Raw genomic sequence first — 12,366 nt, forward strand, 5'->3', positions numbered from 1 at the left:
AGACAGGATTTTGCCATTGATAAGTTACCTGAGGATCTTGTATCTGGTACAGAAAGAGGAACACACCCTTACAAATGGAGATTCCTGTAAGAAATGAAAATGTCTCTCACAAAAGGGCAACCTATGCTCAGTTTTCTGAGAGTCTTTAAAAAAATTAATCAGACTGAAATAGTCATTAGGCTACAAACCTATTTTGGGAGTGGCATACTCTGCTCCCCTTGACATGAGTGTGCACTGTGTTTTGCAAATACTTTCTCCCAGTTTGTGGGTTGTATTTTGGCTTTATGAATAAGGCCTTTCACAGAGTAGAAGCATATAATTTTATAAAGCCTGTGTTAGTAACATTTCGTATTATTTTGTAGATAGTCATTTGGTGTTGTGTGTTAAAATGCATCACCAGGCCCAAGGTCTTACAGGTTTTCTCCCATTTCTTTTAAAAATTTCTAGTTTTGTCATTTAAAGTTGTCTATGGGCATTTTTGAGTGAATTTTACTATCGCTTGTCAAGTTTGTGTCTGTGTTCTCTTCATTCTATATGTTTTAAAATCAATTGTCCCTTAACCATTTTTTGAGACAACATAGTGAGATACTTGGCTCTGTTTCATTTTGGATTTCCAAAGGCACTACATAGAGCAGAACTGTGTCCTGGATGAGGTCTCTGGGTTTTGTGAGCTTAGCGTTCCCCGAACTTCTCTGATGGCCCACAGGGGGGCGCCAAACCCATCTCTCTGACCCACGGGCACCAGTGCATTCTGCCCACGGACCTGGCCCTTTGAACAGCTGGCAGGGGCTTGATTTCCTCAGGACCATCAGGGCTTTAGCTTCTAGGCAATGGGGCTATGTCCATGCTGTCACAGGCTGAGTTTTCTTGGGCATCGTTAGTGAGGAGCTGCAATAGGAAAGGAAAAGGACAAGTTGGGGAGCAGCTTCCTGTGTGCAGCTGACTGCTCAGGGGTGTTCTATCTTCAAAGGAACCTCAGAATGAAATTGATGTGGGAAACTGGGGGGTTTTAGTTAGTTTTGTGCACAGTGGAGATGTTAACCAGTGATGTTCTTTGGTGCATGGTATCCCGCTTTCCTGGCAATGTTTATTTAGGCGAGTGTCCCTCCCTCTTTGTATGTCCTTGGCCCCATTTTCATGAATTAACTGACCACAGTCATGTAGGTTTATTTCTGGGCTCTTTATGCTGTTACTCTCGTCTGTGTGTCTGTGTTTGTGCCAGTTCCTCACTGTTGTGGTTACTACAGCTCCGTGATACAGTTTGACACTAGGGAGGGAGATGCCTCCAGCTGTGTCCTTCTTTCTCTGAACCTCTGTGGGCTCTTCAGTTTCCTTAGTTGTTCTATATTAATAATAGGATTGTTATTTCTATTTTGATGAAACATATCATTGAATATTATATTGATGTTGCAGTGAATTTGTTGATAGCTTTGGGTAGAATCAGTATCTTAGTAATTCTTCCAATCCATGAGTACAGAATACTTTTCTGTTCATTTGTGTCTTCTTTAATTTCTTTTTCAATAGTTTATTTTTTTGAGTACAGGTCTTTTACATCCTGGGTTAAATTTGTTCCTAGATATTTTGTTCTTTTTGATACAATTATGAATGTGATTGGTTCCTTGAATTTCCCTTCTGATGGGTTATTATTAGTGTATAGAAATTCAACTGAGTTTTGTACATTGATGTCATATTGAACTGTACTGAATTTATTTATTTTACAAGTTCTTTTTAATATCTCAATGTTTCCCCTGCATCCCGGGTCATCCACACGACCCAAGACCTGGTGGCTACTAGTATACTTGTCCCACAGTGCCTCTTAATAACAAGTGTACTCCTACAAGGGTGATTAGCATCACAACTGTAGTTGACCTTGGTCTGGGTGAGTCTTGGCCTCTATATCAAGGTTTGATGTCTATTTTATCCACTTTTCTGGCATGGTATTGATATGGTTGTTTCAAACAGTAATGGACTTTCCAGTAACTTCTATAATGATAAAAAGTACTCACAGTACTATTTTACACAATATACTGTAGTGTGTTTTACCCAAAACAGGGAGTCTCCTGAGGAACCATCATGTAACCTGCAAAAGAAGAAGTCATATGGTTTCCACATTACTATTTAATCTGCAGGCCCACTTCAACTTTCACCAGTTGGTCAAATGGCGTGTTTTCTTTTTCTGGAATTGTTACTGAGACTTTCTCTCATTTTGACAACCTTGATGGATTTAAAGCACACATGATGACCATGTGATCTGGGAGAACTTTTCTTTATGGGTTTTTTTTTCAGCAGTGTGTATTCAAAGCCTTAAAAATGTGCATACTTTTCACTCAGCAATTTCACTTCCAGGAATCTGTACTAAAAAAAAAAAATAAAACTTCTGCAGTGAATTACGGTATCAGTATTCCATATACTTTGAAAGATATATATATAATCTATATGTAATCTTTATATAAAATTTAAATACAAAGATGTTATTCACAAGATTGTTTACTCTAGGAAAAAATTTGGAAGTAATCCAGAAAGGACATTGGTTAGATTAATTACAGTTTACACGTGGGATATATGTGTATTATGTAGGAATACAATGTATCCATTTCAAAAATATGTTTTCTAAAAATATGAATGACATGAGAAAACAGTTACAATACACTGTTAGGCTGAAGGGGGAAAGCAGGCTCTGGGTAACACATCTATAAAATATGACCCTGATTCTGTAAAACAAGACGTCTGCCTATATACCTGCAAATAAAGGGCAGGAGGACTGAATAGTAGCTAATCTTTAGATGTGAGAATTACCCCCTTTTGTGTCTGTTATGGGTTCTACATTTTCTACAATGGCAATGTATTTGTTTAGAGTATAAAAAAGCCTACAACATTATCTAAACAAAGCAGCAAAAACTGGATTAAAATTTTCAGTAGTGTTACTCTACCCCAAACACACTGGACATAACAAACCCTGGAAGTTTAAATATAGTCCTCAGTCCCTGTCTCCAGCATTGTGACAAGGGCCATAAGATGAGAGTAAGACAGGAAGAGGTCAGAGGATGGAGAAAGCTCGGCCTGGAGAAGGCATCGGATGGGCTTTGACGGAGAGGGTCATCAGGATAGGGCACATTCTCACAGAAAACATTTAAGGTGGGGGAAAGCCACATAACTAGGGGCCCAGAGGTCAAAGAGGACACGGATGAGACCTGAGTGGTAAAGAGACCAGGACAACAGGGAGCTTGTTTAATGCAGGGTCCTCCAGCCAGAGGTTGGGGGCTAAGGGTATAGCACACTGCTCTACCTAGGATAACTGTGTTCCTTTAGACTTTTTCAGGCATATGCAGATGCTGGGAGGACTGACAAAATACTAATGTAGTTAAAGTCATTGCAGGGTTCACAATGGCACTGTGTAGCTTTCTGTCTTCTCCTCAAATGACCAGTCTTCTCCAATTACTCTGCCCCATGTAGGACACCCACCACCCCCAGCACTGGCCTTCCTGTTGTCCCTCTGATGGGCCAAGACTTGTTCCCCTTGGCCTGAAACATGCTCCTCCAGATAGCTGCACAGCCCCTCCCCACTGCAGGTCTTATGGGAAGAGAGGCAGAAGTCAGAGTGAGTGTGAAGTGAGAGCTGGGAGGCCAGAAGTGCATGCTGCTGGCTGTGGGTGGGACCAAGGAATCACAGGTATTTCAGCAGAAATGTCTCAGGAAGAGTAAGCGGCTACAGGATGGGGGAGGGCCACCAGGTCCAGACAATGTCTCCAGGGCTTTGGGAACTGAGCAGCTGTGGCAGACAGCTAATGCAAAAGTTCTGAGGATCAGAGGCGATTTTCAGACCCAATATCCTGAAAGAACACAGAACCCTGATCTGCTGTGCTTAACTGTTACAGCTGTGGGTGCCCTGCAGTTTAAAAGTACTTTCACCTTCATTACCTCATGTGGTCCTGGGAGGTAAGCAGAAATAGGCAGTGGCCATTTTACAGAGGAAATAACTGAGGATCAGAAAAGTTAAATAACTTGCCTGAAAGCTCAACAGGGTCGGTGGCGGACCAGCTGGACTCAGCTCCCGGGCACCATTTTCTCCACATACAAACCCAGGTGTTTTGGCGCTACACTTAGATTGAGTAAAGACATCACTGTCATAAAGTTTCCCCTCCTGTATTTTGACAACAGCAGCCCTGTCGGGATGGACTCCATGGCTGCAAGTATGAAATCAGGGGGACAGCTGGAGGGCATGTACAGAGGGAAGAGCCACGTGAACCCTCTGGACAAATAGTAAGGGAAGCCCTGTTGTCTGAAAGTGTGTGTGTCTGTGTGTGTGTGTGTGTGTAACCAGCCAGCCCAGCAGGGCCCAGGTTGCTGTGTTGCTGTGGCCTTCCAGGGGTGCCCTCAAATTCAACTAAAGCTCTGGCTGTGCCATTGCTTCCAGGGGAATATTCACTGCATCTGAACTTGAACCTAGGCTCAAGGAGTGGAGGAGGTGGGGCAGCCTGAGTCAACCTGCTAGGCCACCAGAACACCCACAGCCCCCACCCAGTCTCTGAGGAGAGGCAAAGGCAAAAGGCAGACCCTTACTCTCCAGCCCTAGCAGTCCACACCCTGCCAACAGTCCAGACTGCAGGACAGGACCTGGTGAGGGCACTTCCTCCAGGGCTGTCCCTCTGCAATTGTGCATCTGGTCAGGCAGCTGCAAGCCACACATGGCCACTGAGCACAGGGAAGCGGCCAGTGAGACTCAGCAAGAGTCTCTGATGTTCATGTGAGCCAACTTACACTTACAGTGACTAGCCACTGGGAAAGGGCAGCAGGAGGTCCCCTTGTGATAGAAGCATTCTGTCTGGTGACTGCTGAGCCCAGGGACGTGCACACGACAAAAAGTGCAAGGCCTGAAAACACCCGCGAACGAGTCCAGGGAGGTCCTGGATGTGACACTGTGATACAAGGTGCTACCTTCGGGGGCGTTTTCGTATTCTTTTTCACAACTGCCTGTTAATCTATGATGGCCTCAAAGTAAAATGTTAAAATACAATGAAACACCGCTCATGCTCAGTGGGCACTGCAGAGGCCAGTGAGCTCTAAAAAGCCGCATTCTCACTGAGCTAAAGAAACCTCGACTACCTGGCGCTCCACTCATGCTCGTCGGCTCTTCCCCTCACACACCTCATAGCAAGCACCTGTGACTTGGGGGCGTGGGGGCGCTCCGGGGCTAAAAGAAGGGTGAGTGCACGGCGAAGGTCACAGAATTAGCATTCGGAGAATTTAGATATGAGGGGTTCAAAAAAAAAAACAAAAAAACAGACTGTCCGATAAAATGGTGACGAAACTCCTCAACTCAGCTGCAGTGGGGTTTCTGCAGAGAACCGCCCCCATCCTCGGAGGAAGCCCTGGAAATCCTAAACCAAAGGACCCCCGCTTGGCCGGCAGGGCAACCCAGGCAGGAGGGCCTCTGGACTCTTCTTCCCAGAGACCTGGCCAGGGCACACCCACCCCACGACCCAGGTGTGCGTAGAATTGGAGGTCAGAGCCCACTCTCCGATCTGGCTCCTCTCCAACCACTCCTGCACCTCTGTCTTGCTTTACCGGGGCGGGGGGTAGGGGGCCGGGGGCACAGAGAGAAAGAGCCAGAGCGGGCTCCCAGGCAACTGTCCGTTCGAGGGCCCCCTCCTCCAGGACCCTGAACAACTGCAGCTCTTCCTCTGCCGCGGGGTCCACCACCGGGACACTCGCAGACAAAAGCGCCTGTAGCAAAGAAGCCAACCCCGCAAAGGGCAGAAGCGCCAGGTCCTATCAGCCAATTACCTAAACGCGCAGCTACCCGCAAGTTCGGGCACGCTTGGGCAGGGGCGCGGGCAGCGGGAGAGGCCGCCGGTCCGGCGCGCCCGGGGAATCTGCGTCTGGGGCGCGCCAGGAGGCTCAGGGGCTGGTACGTAGGGCGAGCCTCGGGCTGGGATCTGGGCTCGGGGTCGGGGACCCGCTGCTCGTCTCGCAGGGACGGAGGCGGCGCGGTCACGGCCCTCCCTCGGCCCGGGCTCCCGAGGCCCCTCCACGGCCCCAAATCCTAGCAGCCCTAGGGTCGCCCCGGAAACGTCGCTCCTCCACCGTGCGGCGCACCGGGGCTCCTCCAGCTTGTGGAACCAAAGATCCTCTCCCACAAAAGGTCCGTCGGCCGTGTGGCCCTCTGAGGGCCGGGGCTCCAGCTGGATCCTATGGGGCTGCCGGGCTTTGTGTGCGCGCAGGAGCGGGAAGGACTGCCGGACCCCTGCACATCCCCTGGATGGCGCCACGCTGCAAAGTTGTCTCCCATGCCGGTCCCTCTCGCACCGCCCAATCCCCTGCGGGGCGCCCAATCATTCGCAGGTGGGAGGGAGCGCAGACCGCCCGCCCTCAGCTCACCTTGCTCTTGACTTTTCACCGCTCTGCAGTCGTAGAAGCGCAAGGTCTGAGACTTGTGGAAACTCGAGTTCATGGTTCCAGCCCCGCTCAGCCTCGTCTTCGCCCTCGCTTCTCGCTACCGGGGCTGCAGAAGGACCCTGGGTGCGGCGACCCGCGCCGCAGCCCCGGCCCGCGCTCGCTAGGTTGCCGGGCTGCTTTGAGTGCAGCGGCCAGAGCTGGACTGGCCGCGCGCCTTGGGGACTCCAGGAGCCGCGCGCGGGAGGAGCAGGGGACGCCGGCTCTCGCAGCCCCGAGGACCAGCCCCTCCGAGCCCCTAGGACCCACGTCTCAGCCTGCGTCCTGGACCCGCCCACGATGTCCTGCTCCGTTCCCTGAGGACCCGCCCCGCAACGGGAAAGCCCGGCCCACGTCCCTAGGACCTGCCCCACTAGCCCCAAGGACCCGCCTCATATCCTTACGATCCACCACTCGAGGTTCGAGGAGCCGCCCTGTGCCCCGAGTACTCAGCCCGTGCCTCACCAACCTGTCCCCGAGCTTTGCGGACCTGGTCCCCGAGAACACACCGCCATTCCTTGCCCTGCGCCTGGAGGACTGGTGCGCTTCATTTCCCCCTTGGCGCCCGCACTTTTTCTCCTTTGCTCGCTCCCGCCGAGATTTTGTTTGCCTCCACCCCTTGCCAGGGAAGGGAACTGATTTTGTCTGATTTTTATCTTTGTCTTAGATCATAGGGGAGTCACTGGAGGCCTGACCCCTTGGTCCCACCTGTCTGTACAGCTGCCAGCTAGTAGATGGTCTGGGCAAAGGTTCTGCAGGGAGGCAGACCCCTAGGGCATAGCTTAGCACAGGTAAGAGTAAAAAGGATATGGAGAGGGTCAGAAGAACCTCTAGGCCTGTCTGATGAGAAGGAAGACTTCTGCTGAGGCTGGTAGAGAAAGGAGTATGTCAGCAGCAAGAAGGCTTCAGCTGTTAGCACTGTCGCCAGTGCTTACCATCTGGAGAGCTCTGGGAGCAGGGTTGCCCAAACCAAAATCCTTGCCCTTGAGGAATTTGTGATGAACCCAAGAACCCAGGACAAATAGGGGTTTTAAAAGTATTACAAATTATACTATACGAATTTGCCGGAGACCCAGGATGTATTGAGAAAGACTGTGTCTATGAATGGGGTCACCCAAGAGAAATGAGTAGGATGGAATGTTGGAGAGTGACCAGTTCACACTATGAGAGTGTGAGACCTTTGATTTTTCAGGCCCAACCCACTCAATTTATTTCTGCCAGTTAAAAAGTGTTAATTTTACTTCAATAAGTGTGTCCAGTCCTTTGCATTAAAAAATTCCTAGGCGACACATAAAAATCAATAATCCATGAAATTCCCTTGGATGCCTCATTGGGTGGGGCCTGGCTGGGGAAGATGGAGACACTGGGTGGCCCAGGTCTGAGGGGAATGCCCGATGGCTCTGCCCCTGTTCTTCTGTCCGGGGAGAAGAACACCTCGGGACAATGAAAGGAGGACCCAGGGGGAGTGGCCCCCGGGTGGCTGATTGGTCTGTCTGTATTTCCTTTACTTTAGGGTCCATTCTGTTAACATAGTAGCTTTGTTAGGAAATCACTCGTATCTTCTAGGTTTCCAGTTAATACAATCAATTTCTCTACTTAACTTTTCATTTCCCCCCTCTTGTTTTGTACAGAACTGTCACATTTAATAAACAAGTATTGATACCTCATCATTAACTGAGATCCGTATTTTATTGGAGTTCCATTTATTCTGCCTTTTCTGTCCCAGGATCCCATCCAGGGCACCACATGTAGTCATGATGTCTGTTTAGCCGATCTGAGTTTAGACAGTTAGGCTTAGGGTTAGGGTCATGGCTATTTAGGGTCAGGGTCAGGTTCAGGGTCAAAGCCAGGGTCAAGGACAATGTCAGGGTCAGGGTCAGGGTTAGGGCTCAGGGTTAGGGCTGGTATGATCCAGGTGTTAGACAGCTGAGAGCAGAGCTGGCCGCTGGGTGCATGTTGGGTAGTGTCTCCTCTCCCTCAGCTCAGTGTCATCTCATGGGCTCCACGGGGACCCTGCAGCATCACCAGGAAACCACACACTGGCTGGATCATGCAGGCTGAGGGCATCCCCCAGACAGGTGTGGAGGCAAGGCTACAGCACCCTAGCTGGATGGGCCCTGGTCGGCCGGGACCACAGCAGGCTGGGCGGTGTTTGAACCTCTCAGCCACAAACCCCTCAGCTGGAATCACCCTGTGGGTCTGGAGGGACCTAACAAGATGAGAATGAGGTGCAGCAGAACTCGTTGGCAGAGGAGGTGGGAACAGAGGGCTGGGAGGCCCTGAGCAGGAGGCACGGCCACTGCAAGCAGGAGCTGCGTATGGGCCAGGCTGAGGCCTCCTATCTCAAGGCCTCGCTCCCACTGCGCTGTGGCTCAGGGCCTCGCCCATCATGTCTGCCCTCTGGATGCGGGCGGTTCTCACAGGGCACCCCTCCAGCAGCACATGTGCCTCCCATCACTGACGGAGCTGGACTTACTGGTTTGCTTCTCAATGTCTTGCCAGCACCCCAGTGAGGCAAGTCTGATGGTGCACTGGGATCCACAAACTTAGGTTAGATCCTCTAAAGAGAAGAAATGAAAGTGGAATCTCAGCCTTTGAAGGAAACCAACACTTCAAAAGCAAAAATAAATGAGTAGGACTACATCAGACTAAAAAGCTTCTGCACAGCAAAGAAAATCATCAACAAAATGAAAAGACAACCTACAGAATGGGAGAATATATTTGCAAGTCATATGTCCAATAAGGGGTTAATACCTAAAATATGGAAAGAATGCATACAACTCAACAACAAAAGAGCAAACAACCCAATTAAAAAATGTCCAGAGGGTCTGAATAGACATTTTCCCAAAGAAGACTTACATATGGCCAACAGGCACAGGAAAAGACATTTAACATCACTACTAGGGAATGCAAGTCAAAAACACAATGAGATAGCATCTCACACCTGTCAGAATGGTTCTTATCAAAAAGATAAGAAATAGCAAGCACTGATAAGAATGTGGAGAAAAGGGAACCCTCATACACTATTGGTGGGAATGTAAATTGGTGCAGCTGCTATGGAAAACAGTATGGAGATTGCTCAAAAATTTAAGAATAGAACTATCATATGGTCCAGCAATTCCACTGCTGGATATTTATCCAAAGAAAACAATAACACTATTTAGAAAAGATGCATGCACCCCTATGTTCACTGCAGCGTTGTGTACAACAGACAAGATATGGAAGCAACCTGAGTGTCCATCAATAGAAGAATGGATAAAGAAGATGTGGTGTATGTATACATACACACAATGGAATACTACTCAGCCATAAAGAAGAATGAAATCTTTCCATTTATGACAACATGAATGGACCATGTGGATATTATGCTAAGTGAAATAAGTCAGACTGAGAAAGACAAATACTGAGTGATTTCACTCACATGTGGAATATCAACAAACAAAATCATGAACAAACCAAACCAAATGAAAACAAACAGATAGATACAGAGTAGCGGTTATCAGAGGGGAAGGGGTGGGAAAAGGGAGAAATGGGTGAAGGGGATGTACTGTATGGTGATGAAGGAAAATATACTTCTGGTGGTGCGCTCGCTGTAGTGTATACAAAAGTACAACTATTGTGTCGTACACATGAACACATAAGGTGTTGTAAACCAAAGTAACCTCAATGAAAAAAAGTTTTTTTAAAAAGAGAGAGGGAAAGTGATTCTTTGCATTCCAAGGACTGCAGCTTTGGACAGCCCACTCAGGGCCTCCAAGGAACCCTAATTTATTCCAGCATAATTGAGGCTGACTATCCCCTGGACAGAAATTGGGCAAGTGCATGGATGTGCTCAGAGCCTGCACTCGGGTTAGGGTTAGGAAGGCTTCCTAGGTCACTAGGAAGGCTTTCCTAGGTCATCACCCACACCCACCATCTGCTCATCCACTTCCAACTCAGGCCCAGAAAGGCCCCTGTGGGCCTCAAGACCCACAGCTCTGCCTGGGCCCACACTCCCCTTCTGCCAGGTCCCTCTCCTGTGTCCCCTGCAGGATCACCAGGAACCCTCACCTGCCTGAGGCAGTCTGTCTGCTCTGTCCTGATGAGGCCTCTGTGGCATCGGGTAGAAGGTAGAAGAAGCAGGAGGTACCTGTGGAGGCACCCTCACACAGCACAGCACAGCAGCCAGCAACCAACTACTGACCTGGTCACTCTGGGTGGGCCCAGGTGGGGTTCAGGGACATGCAGCATCTCCTGGTTCTCACCTCATCCCAGCACTGCCTATGGGTGGCTTGCTAAACAACTATGTGCTGGCAGCAAAAAGAGGACGCTTGTTCACACACCCCTCCCAGAGCATGGGGCTTAAGTGGGCAGGCCCCTCCCAGAATCAGGAGTCAGCAGCCTAGTGAGGGTGCTGGGGACTCTCAGGGCCCCAGCGGATGTCCCTTCCAGCAGACAGCCTAGCCAAAGTGAGGAAATCTTTGGGGAATTACAGGTGGGAGAGAGTCACGGTCTCGTTTCTGGTTCCTGAAGGCCACATTGGGATGGGATGTGAGATGCACCATGGGGGTGGGAGCTTTGTCAGGGCCTGATAGAGGAGCAGGGTGCAAGATCAGGTTGGGCCACCATCAAGCCTGTGGCTGTAGAGTGGCATTATTGTGGGGACTGGCCATAGACTTCAGAGGAGGAGCTGACAGTCACTGGAGCACAAGGAAAGTGGGGGACTGGGAGGCCCCAGGTGTCTGGGCTCAGCAATCAGGGGAGGTGGGGCTGACTCCTGGAGTGTGGGGAGCAGCAGGCTCACAGTTTTGTGAGGGGCCTGTTAGCCCTAAGGTGAGAGGGGGATGCAGGGTTTGGAGAGATGCGTCTGGCCTGGGGGATGGGTCCAGGGAGGAAGGAGAGAGCCCAGGCTGGGGCAGGTGAGTTATAGCAGACTCCATGCAGGGGACTGTGGTCCTGATGGAAGCAGCTCAGAGCCAGAGAAGATTGGCTGTCAGGTGCTCAGCTTCACTCTCCTGTTCTTATGTAAAGCCACTGTGTCAGAGTTTGCAACACTGCCAGGGGACCCCTGAGTGCATTTTTGCCCTGGTTTCATCCAAGGGGCTCAGGTGGAAAACGGAACCACTGCAAACCCATCCATGTCCCCACAGGGAATGAACCCCATCAGGGCACTGGGCTCACAGACTTCAGGAGACCATGGTCCTCAGGACTGTTGTCCTCTTTGCTGTCACCTGCTGGTCAGAGGCCCAGGTGCTTGTCCTGGCTCCACCCTCTAGGGCCTGGATTCTGGGACAGCTTGTGGGTAGGGCAAGACCCTCACACTTCTTTATGTGCCTGAGGGTGAGAATGTCTTAAAGGCTGCATTGGCTGATTTTGGAGGTCTGAATGTTTCCAGCAGGTATGGGGAGAAGAAAGGGGTGTGAGGTTCCTATATCGGTAGGGCTTTCCCAGGGTAAACAGCTGTGCCTTCCCCTCCCAGTCCATTCCCCACACCATCCAGATCCAGAAGCATGAGGGCCAAGGCTCTCCCTTTGCTTGTCTGTGACTTCCCAATCCCACAGCTAGGAGCCTGGCTTCCACCGTCTGCCATTTATCAACCAAATTCTCTGTTGCTGGTTACATGCACAGTGGTTTCAGAATTGTTAACTACTACATCCCGGAAAGAACTTTATAATGGAAAGCCCACAGTTTAACAATGGTCCATTCTGCCTTTGCAAAAGAAGTCTGTTCAGTTCCAAAGTGAACTTACGTCAACACCTGTTGCCCCGCCATCAATTGTTTTTTCCACCCGTTTCTAATGCATTTCATAGATTATGTGTCACACTGTGTGTTCCATCCTGTGACCCTGCTACATCCTAAACAACTAAGTTTGAATAGATTATGATTGACCTTTGGGCTGTACAAATGTGTGGGTGTAGACACACGCATAGTGACAGGTGTCCATCCTAAAGTAAG

At 49.7% G+C, this 12,366-nt stretch overlaps 1 long non-coding RNA gene across 1 annotated transcript; it reads right to left on the minus strand.

Annotated features, from left to right (window-relative positions):
* Window positions 1-776: 776 nt before the first annotated feature.
* Window positions 777-7,281, minus strand: LOC140689366 (uncharacterized). Its single transcript, XR_012064308.1, has 3 exons — window positions 6,379-7,281; window positions 2,007-2,080; window positions 777-888 (listed from the first exon to the last, which is right to left on the minus strand). It is a non-coding gene; the product is annotated as an uncharacterized lncRNA (long non-coding RNA).
* Between the last annotated feature and the right edge of the window lie 5,085 nt (window positions 7,282-12,366).

Source organism: Vicugna pacos, chromosome 25 (assembly GCF_048564905.1).
Source record: "Vicugna pacos chromosome 25, VicPac4, whole genome shotgun sequence".
In the NCBI taxonomy this organism is placed as follows: Eukaryota; Metazoa; Chordata; class Mammalia; order Artiodactyla; family Camelidae; genus Vicugna; species Vicugna pacos.